Below are 10,045 nucleotides of genomic sequence, written 5' to 3'. Positions count from 1 at the left end.
AGAGCTCGGAAGGGAAGGAGCGCCATTTGACTTTTCAATGCAAAATTGACTGGAATTGAGATGGGACGCCATGTTGCATTTAGAGAGCCCTTGATGTGCCTAAACATTGAAACCCCTAACAAGTGACACCATTTTGGAAAGTAGACCCCCTAAGGAACTTATCTAGATGTGTGGTGAGCACTTTGACCCAACAAGTGCTTTACAGAAGTTTATAATGCAGAGCCGTAAAAATAAAAAATCATATTTTTTCACAAAAATGATCTTTTCACCCCCAATTTTTTATTTTCCCAAGGGTAAGAGAAGAAATTGGACCCCAAAAATTGTTGTGCAATTTGTCCTGAGTACACTGATACCCCATATGTGGGTGTAAACCATTGTTTGGGCGCAGGGCAGAGCTCAGAAGGGAAGGAGCGCCATTTGACTTTTCAATGCAAAATTGACTAGAATTGAGATGGGACGCCATGTTGCGTTTGGAGAGCCCCTAATGTGCCTAAACATTGAAACCCCCCACGAGTGACACCATTTTGGAAAGTAGACCCCTTAAGGAACTTATCTAGATGTGTGTTGAGCACTTTGACCCAACAAGTGCTTCACAGAAGTTTATAATGCAGAGCCGTAAAAATAAAAAATCATATTTTTTCACAAAAATGATCTTTTCACCCCCATTTTTTTATTTCCCCAAGGGTAAGAGAAGAAATTAGACCACAAAAGTTGTTGTACAATTTGTCCTGAGTACGCTGATACCCAATATGTGGGTGTAAACCATTGTTTGGGTGCATAGCAGAGCTCAGAAGGGAAGAAGCGCTATTTTACTTTTCAATGCAAAATTGACTGGAATTAAGATGGGATGCCATGTTGCGTTTGGAGAGCCCCTGATGTGCCTAAACATTAAACCCCCACCACAAGTGACACCATTTTGGAAAGTAGACCCCCTAAGGAACTTATCTAGATGTGTTTTGAGAGCTTTGAACCCCCAAGTGTTTCACTACAGTTTATAACGCAGAGCCGTGAAAATAAAAATATTTTTTTTTTTCACAAAAATGATTTTTTAGCCCCCAAGTTTTGTATTTTCACAAGGGTATCAGGATAAATTGGACCCCAAAAGTTGTTGTCCAATTTGTCTGGAGTACGCTGATACCCCATTTGTGGGGGGGGACCACTGTTTGGGCGCATGACAGAGCTCGGAAGTGAAGGAGCGCCATTTGGAATGCAGACTTAAATGGATTGGTCTGCAGGCGTCACGTTGCATTTGCAGAGCCCCTGATGTACCCAAACAGTACAAACCCCCCACAAGTGACCCCATATTGGAAACTAGACCCCCCAAGGAACTTATCTAGATGTGTTGTGAGAACTTTGAACCCCCAAGTGTTTCACTACAGTTTATAACGCAGAGCCGTGAAAATAATATTTTTTTTTTTTCACAAAAATGAAATTTAGCCCCCAGTTTTGTATTTTCACAAGGGTATCAGGATAAATTGGACCCTAAAAGTTGTTGTCCAATTTTTCCTGAGTACGCTGATACCCCCTATGTGGGGGGGAACCACTGTTTGGGCGCATGACAGAGCTCGGAAGGGAAGGAGCGCCATTTGGAATGCAGACTTAAATGGATTGGTCTGCAGGCATCACGTTGCATTTGCAGAGCCCCTGATGTACCCAAACAGTACAAACCCCCCACAAGTGACCCCATATTGGAAACTAGACCCCCCAAGGAACTTATCTAGATGTGTTGTGAGAACTTTGAACCCCCAAGTGTTTCACTACAGTTTATAACGCAGAGCCGTGAAAATATTATTTTTTTTTTTTTCACAAAAATGAAATTTAGCCCCCAGTTTTGTATTTTCACAAGGGTATCAGGATAAATTGGACCCTAAAAGTTGTTGTCCAATTTGTCCTGAGTACGCTGATACCCCCTATGTGGGGGGGAACCACTGTTTGGGCGCATGACAGAGCTCGGAAGGGAAGGAGCGCCATTTGGAATGCAGACTTAAATGGATTGGTCTGCAGGCGTCACGTTGCATTTGCAGAGCCCCTGATGTACCCAAACAGTACAAACCCCCCACAAGTGACCCCATATTGGAAAGTAGACCTCCCAAGGAACTTATCTAGATGTGTTGTGAGAACTTTGAACCCCCAAGTGTTTCACTACAGTTTACAACGCAGAGCCGTGAAAATAAAACATATTTTTTTTCCCACAAAAATGATTTTTAGCCCCCCAAATTTTTATTTTCCCAAGGATAACAAGAGAACTTGGACCCCAGAAGTTGTTGTTCAATTTGTCCCTAGTACGCTGATACCCCATATGTTGGGGTAAACCCCTTTTTGGACGCACGGGAGAGCTCGGAAGGGAAGGAGCACTGTTTTACTTTTTCAATGCAGAATTGGCTGGAATTGAGATTGGACGCCATGTCGCGTTTGGAGAGCCCCTGATGTGCCTGAACAGTGGAAGCTCCCCAATTCTACCTGAAACCCTACCCCTAACCTCACCCCTAACCGTTTACTGAACATTTTCTGACAGTCATAAGTGCCACGTATATAAGTGCCACGTATTTAAGAGCCACGTATTTAAGTGCCACGTATTTCAGTGCCACGTATTTCAGTGCCACGTATTTCAGTGCCACGATATTTCAGTGCCACGTATTTCAGTGCCACGTATTTCAGTGCCACGTATTTCAGGCACTGAAAAATACGTGGCACGTAAATACTTCAGTGCCACGATATTTCAGTGCCACGATATTTCAGTGCCACGAATTTCAGTGCCACGAATTTCAGTGCCACGTATTTCAGGCACTGAAAAATACGTGGCACGTAAATACGTGGCACGTAAATACGTGGCACGTAAATACGTGGCACGTAAATACGTGGCACTGAAATACGTGGCACTGAAATACGTGGCACTGAAATACGTGGCACTGAAATACGTGGCACTTAAATACGTGGCACTTAAATACGTGGCACTTAAATACGTGGCACTTAAATACGTGGCCACTGAAATATCGTGGCACTTATATACGTATATACGTATATACGTATATAAACGTATATTTCAGTGCCACGTATTTCAGTGCCACGTATTTCAGGTTAGGGGTAGGGTTAGGGGTAGGGTTAGGGTTTTTTGTTTTTTTCTTGTTTTCTTGTGTTTTTCTATAAAAACGCATGCGTTTTACCGCGTTTACATGCATTTTTTCACACATGCGGTTTTTTTAAAAAACGCATGCAGATAAAAACGCAAGTGTGAAACCAGACTAAAAGACGCTTTTTATAGCAAAAAAGTTTTTGCGTCTCCACATTTTGAGACCTATAATTTTTCCACATTTTGGTCCACAGAGTCATGTGAGGTCTTGTTTTTTGCGGGACGAGTTGACGTTTTTATTGGTAACATTTTCGGACACGTGACAGTTTTTGATCGCTTTTTATTCTGATTTTTGTGAGGCAGAAAGACCAAAAACCAGCTATTCATGAATTTCTTTTGGGGGAGGCGTTTATACCGTTCCGCGTTTGGTAAAATTGATAAAGCAGTTTTATTCTTCGGGTCAGTACGATTACAGCGATACCTCATTTATATCATTTTTTTATGTTTTGACGCTTTTATACGATAAAAACTATTTTATAGAAAAAATAATTATTTTGGCATCGCTTTATTCTGAGGACTATAACTTTTTAATTTTTTTGCTGATGATGCTGTATGGCGGCTCGTTTTTTGCGGGACAAGATGACGTTTTCAGTGGTACCATGGTTATTTATGTCCGTCTTTTTGATCGCGTGTTATTCCACTTTTTGTTCGGCGGTATGGTAATAAAGCGTTGTTTTTTGCCTCGTTTTTTTTTTTTTTTTTCTTACGGTGTTTACTGAAGGGGTTAACTAGTGGGCCAGTTTTATAGGTTGGGTCGTTACGGACGCGGCGATACTAAATATGTGTACTTTTATTGTTTTTGTTTGTTTTTTTTAGATAAAGAAATGTATTTATGGGAATAATATTTTTTTTTTTATTATTATTTATTTAGGAATTTTTTTTTATTTTTTTTTACACATGTGGAAATTTTTTTTTTTACTTTTTTACTTTGTCCCAGGGGGGGACATCACAGATCGCAGATCTGATAGTGTGCACAGCACTCTATCAGATCCGCGATCATACTTTCATCGGAGCAGGCTGCAGCTTTCATCTGCAGCCTGCTCCGACCCGGAAGTGCTCCCTGCAGGACCCGGATACAGCCCCTCGGCCATTTTGGATCCGGGGCCTGCAGGGAGAAGACGTTCGGTACGAGGTGAGTACATCACCTTGTACCGATCGTCTCAGGGAAGCCCGCAGGGAGCCCCCTCCCTGCGCGATGCTTCCCTGTACCGCCGGTACACCGCGATCATGTTTGATCGCGGTGTGCCGGGGGTTAATGTGCCGGGGGCGGTCCGTGACCGCTCCTGGCACATAGTGCCGGATGTCAGCTGCGATATGCAGCCGACACCCGGCCGCGATCGGCCGCGCTCCCCCCGTGAGCGCGGCCGATCGCGTATGACGTACTATCCCGTCACCGGGAATTAAGGCCCACCCCACCTCGACGGGATAGTACGTCATACGGGCTTAAGGGGTTAACAGTGGCCGGTCATACTGTCATAATTCCCCAATGGCATGGGAACATCAGAAACACAAAATAACAGACTAGCCCTCGGGTGATGGAAACTCAAGCTGACCGTGACCTAAATCTACCACACAACTAACAGTAGCCAGGAAGCATTCCTACGGCTGCCTAGATGCCATGCGCCAGCCGGAGAACTAACTACGCCTGGAAGAGGAAGGAACAGACCTGGCTTACCTCTAGTGAAATTCCCCAAAGATGATAGTAGCCCCCACATATATTAACGGTGAGTTCAGAGGAAAAGACATACACAGTATGAAGGTAGATTTAGCAAAGCGAGGTCCACTTACTAGATAGAGGAAGGATACAAAAGAGGACTTCACGGTCAGCTGAAAAACCCTTTCAAAAACCCATCCTGAAATTACTTTAAGACTCCTGTGTCAACTCATGACACAGGAGTGGCAATTTCAGTCCACAAGAGCTTCCAGTAACAGGAATGACAAACTGTAAACTGGACAAAAAATACAAAACAAAAAGGACAAGAGTCCACTTAGCTGATCAGCAGACTGGTAGCAGGAACATGCAACTGAAAGACTCAGGTTACAATGATGACCGGCAAGGAAGTGACTGGAGAGCAAGGCTAAATAGGGAACTCCCAAAACTGATGGAAGCAGGTGAGCTGAGGCAGAAAAGAACACACAAGTCTCCAGTACCACCAGCCACCACTAGGGGAGCCCAAAAAGCGGATCACAACACAAAGGCCTAATTCAGGCCTACATCTTAACACACCTGTTGCAACCAGTAAAGACACATTGATTGATTGCATATTGAATGCAATACAATGTTTGACATACATAGGTGAAAGCAAAGCCCCCAACTGGTCCCCAAATAGGGGACGTATCAGATACTACACTTGATCTTGAGCGGCGGCGGCGGCGACGATGACGGATGCGAAAGGCAGAGGAGAGGTAACCAGAAATGGTTTGCCACTTCTGCCGCACCAAGGCCTAAAACCGACACCCATTGTGGAGAGAGAGCAAAAATTGCCAAGGGGAAGGCATTTCTAGAAGCTCTGGAGGCCTTCTCAATGACAGTTCTACTGTGTATGTGTGTGTGTTCAAGCTGTGCACAACGCGTTTTGAATCTGCATATCTCCACCTATTTTAACACACCCTCCATCCCCCTTTTGCTCTAAAGTGTGCAGTGACTGAGTGGGAAATTCAAAAAACAGACAGGCGAGCAGTTGTCTTCCCAACTCTCCTGAAGCTGGGCACAGACCCCCCCTGCCATGTGGTCTGCTGCTGCACCAGCAGCAGACTGAAGACGGCGGCCATTTTTCACTGCCTGTTATAGGCCAAGAGCCCATTGTGACACGTGAGAGTTCCGGAGACAATGGCCAAAGGCTCATTGTGACTGCACGTGAAGGTTCCGTGCTCAGATTCTATCTACTGCAGGCAGCGCACCTGATTGGTCCAAAGCATTACGATACTCACACAGGCGTAGATGGACAAGACAAGCATAGTCAAGATCAGCACAGACACCATTTTTCCTTTTTTTTAAATACATATAATACACCACATTTAAAATTCGGTGGTCCACAAGAGGGAGACAATGTTTCACAAAAGAATTCATGCCGTCAGAAAAGTGGTATATATGGCAGAGCTACTCATTGGATACTTCAATTTAAACAGTACTGACAGCCGGGGCCTAATTTTGTAGATGGCACAGTATATTTGCAACACTGTAACAAAGGCCTAATACAGGCCTACATCTTAACACACCTGCTGCAACCAGTAAAGACACATTGATTGATTGCATATTGAATGCAATACAATGTTTGACATACATAGGTGAAAGCAAAGCCCCCAACTGGTCCCCAAATAGGGGACGTATCAGATACTACACTTGATCTTGAGCGGCGGCGACGACGACGGATGCGAAAGGCAGAGGAGAGGTAACCAGAAATGGTTTGCCACTTCTGCCGCACCAAGGCCTAAAACCGACACCCATTGTGGAGAGAGAGCAAAAATTGCCAAGGGGAAGGCATTTCTAGAAGCTCTGGAGGCCTTCTCAATGACAGTTCTACTGTGTATGTGTGTGTGTTCAAGCTGTGCACAACGCGTTTTGAATCTGCATATCTCCACCTATTTTAACACACCCTCCATCCCCCTTTTGCTCTAAAGTGTGCAGTAACTGAGTGGGAAATTCAAAAAACAGACAGGCGAGCAGTTGTCTTCCCAACTCTCCTGAAGCTGGGCACAGACCCCCCCCTGCCATGTGGTCTGCTGCTGCACCAGCAGCAGACTGAAGACGGCGGCCATTTTTCACTGCCTGTTATAGGCCAAGAGCCCATTGTGACACGTGAGAGTTCCGGAGACAATGGCCAAAGGCTCATTGTGACTGCACGTGAAGGTTCCGTGCTCAGATTCTATCTACTGCAGGCAGCGCACCTGATTGGTCCAAAGCATTACAATAATCACACAGGTGTAGATGGACAAGACAAGCATAGTCAAGATCAGCACAGACACCATTTTTCCTTTTTTTTAAATACATATAATACACCACATTTAAAATTCGGTGGTCCACAAGAGGGAGACAATGTTTCACAAAAGAATTCATGCCGTCAGAAAAGTGGTATATATGGCAGAGCTACTCATTGGATACTTCAATTTAAACAGTACTGACAGCCGGGGCCTAATTTTGTAGATGGCACAGTACATTTGCAACACTGTAACAAAGGCCTAATACAGGCCTACATCTTAACACACCTGTTGCAACCAGTAAAGACACATTGATTGATTGCATATTGAATGCAATACAATGTTTGACATACATAGGTGAAAGCAAAGCCCCCAACTGGTCCCCAAATACGGGACGTATCAGATACTACACTTGATCTTGAGCGGCGGCAACGATCATAGCCATGAGGCCAAGAAGCGATAACCAAAAATGGTTTTGTACTTGTGCTGCCATGAGGCCTGACACTGATCCTTCATCCTAGCCGGAAAGCCAAGAAGCAATAACCAGAAATCATTCTGCACTTGTGCCGCACCAAGGCCTAACACTGATACCCTTTGTGGAGACGGAGCAAAAGATTGCCCTGAGGAGGACATTTTAGCAAACCGGACGCCTTCACAATGGCCGTTCTGCCGTTTGTTCAAGCTGTAAAAGCTGTGAACCACTCGGTTTTTAATCTGCATAACCCCACCTATTGTAACCCTCCTCCCCCCTCTTTGTTCTTATGTGCCCTACTGAGTGCCAGGAGGAGGCATGCAAGAGGGAAATTCAAAAAACCAACAAGCGAGCAGCTGTCTTCCCTCAGCTCTCCTGATGCCGGGTATAGACCCTGCTGCCTATCTACCACCATACTGCCCACCGCTGCTCCAGCAGCAGACTGAGGTTGACTGCCACCGCGCTGCTTTTTATAGGCCAAGAATCCATTGTGACACGTGAGGGTTCCAGCCCATTGTGACACGTGAGGGTTCCAGCCCATTGTGACACGTGAGGGTTCCAGCCCATTGTGACACGTGAGGGTTCCAGCCCATTGTGACACGTGAGGGTTCCAGCCCATTGTGACACGCGAGGGTTCCAGCCCATTGTGACACGTGAGGGTTCCAGACCATGGCCAAGGGCCAATTGTGACACGTGAGGGTTCCGTGAACAGATTCTATCTAATGCAGGCAGCGCACCTGGTTGCTAGAAAGCATTAGAATACTCACACAGGTGGAGATAGGCAGCGTATTCAAGATCAGGAAAGACACGATTTTCCCTTTTTTTAAATACATATACACCAAATGTAATAGTCAGTGGTTCACAAGAGGGAGACAATGTTTTACAAAAGAAATCATGCTGTCACAAACGTGGTATGTATGGCAGAACTACTTATGGGTTACTTAAATTTAAACACTAAGTACTGACAGCAAGGGGCCTAACTTTGCAGACGATATATTTGCAACACTGTAACAAAGGCCAAATACGTGTCCACAGCTTCACACACGGGTTGCAACCAGTAAAGAGAGATTGATTGATTGATAGATTCCATATAGAATGCAATACAATGCTTGACATACATAGGTGCAAACAATGCGCGCACAAAATGTTGCAATTGGTCAAGTTAAATCTAGCAAAATGCATTTGGCATCTGAAATGTGCAACTTTGACCCTGAAAAGAATTCACATAATGGGTTAAAACACAACGTGTGCTGATTTCAATTCAATCCGGATCAGAGAAGGAGTGCACCGTTCCCGGAGATACTGCAATAACGGGTCAATGCGAGAAGTGGACAGAGCAAGCTCTTTTTCCATCTCCCTGTTCTAAAAATCCATTTAATATATGGTCCCCAAATAGGGGACGTATCAGATATTAAACCGATAAGAACAGATACTACACTTGATCTTGAGCGGCGGCGACGATCATAGCCATGAGGCCAAGAAGCGATAACCAAAAATGGTTTTGTACTTGTGCTGCCATGAGGCCTGACACTGATTTTTTTTTTTTTTTTTTTTTCCTCAGATGGGAAGTTCCACAGTCAGGTAACCAAAACTATAAGGAACTCATCTCCCAAAACAGCGTGCCACACACTTAGTGCCACCGCCATTCCCATCATCACTGGAAAACACAAGAAAATTTATTAACAACAAAAAACACCTCAAGGTACATTAACAAAATGTTTCCACTTTTTAGTCTTCCAAATTCCCTCGGCATCCACCTCCCCTCTCCTCCTCTGATCACACACAAAGCAAAAATACAATTTTCCCAAAATAATTTTTATACAGTTTTTAACCTCAATATCCTTCCTTTTAAACACATATATATTCCTCACATCCCACAAAACCTCTTTTATACATGTCATCATCAACCACAATACTCTCTCCTTTTCCCCACACATACCCAATCCAAACATAAAAAGCTCAAAAGACAACAGATTCACCTCACACAACTCCTTACACAAACGACCCAGACCTGCAATCACACTTCTAGCATACTGACAATTCCAAAACAAGTGCACCACGCTCTCACTCCCACCACATCCACTCCTCGGACACTTCTCACTCCTCACTAAACCCCGATTTTTCAGAAACTCCCTCACAGGCAACATCCCATGCAATGACTGCCATATAATCCCACTCTGCCTATTTGTCATACCATTCACACGTACCTTCTTCCATACTTTCTGCACATCATCCCCTCTTACCATTTTAAGATCTGGCAAGGACAGCCTGTGGGCTCGTCCAACATTAATGTCACATTCCACCTCCCTACACTCAATCATCTTATATACAGCTTTCTTCTTTTCTAGCAATCTCACATCCACATCACACAGTTCATACTTCACTAAAAATTTGTAAACCCACACATACCACACAGGAACCTCAAAAGCCACTGGGCTCCTAAGATCTCTTTCACGCCACTTCAAACGAAACAAGAAATTTCCAAACAAAAACCTGCACATACATGCATACTTCCCATCCCTCCT

At 44.4% G+C, this 10,045-nt stretch overlaps 1 pseudogene; it reads right to left on the bottom strand.

The window, feature by feature from the left end:
• Positions 1 to 8,797: 8,797 nt before the first annotated feature.
• LOC143777585 (U2 spliceosomal RNA) lies at positions 8,798 to 9,007 on the bottom strand (annotated as a pseudogene).
• Between the last annotated feature and the right edge of the window lie 1,038 nt (positions 9,008 to 10,045).

This window comes from Ranitomeya variabilis, chromosome 5, assembly GCF_051348905.1.
Source record: "Ranitomeya variabilis isolate aRanVar5 chromosome 5, aRanVar5.hap1, whole genome shotgun sequence".
Taxonomy (NCBI): Eukaryota; Metazoa; Chordata; class Amphibia; order Anura; family Dendrobatidae; genus Ranitomeya; species Ranitomeya variabilis.
Note: the sequence above shows the minus strand (reverse complement) of the source record. Positions and strands in the feature narration are given on the sequence as shown.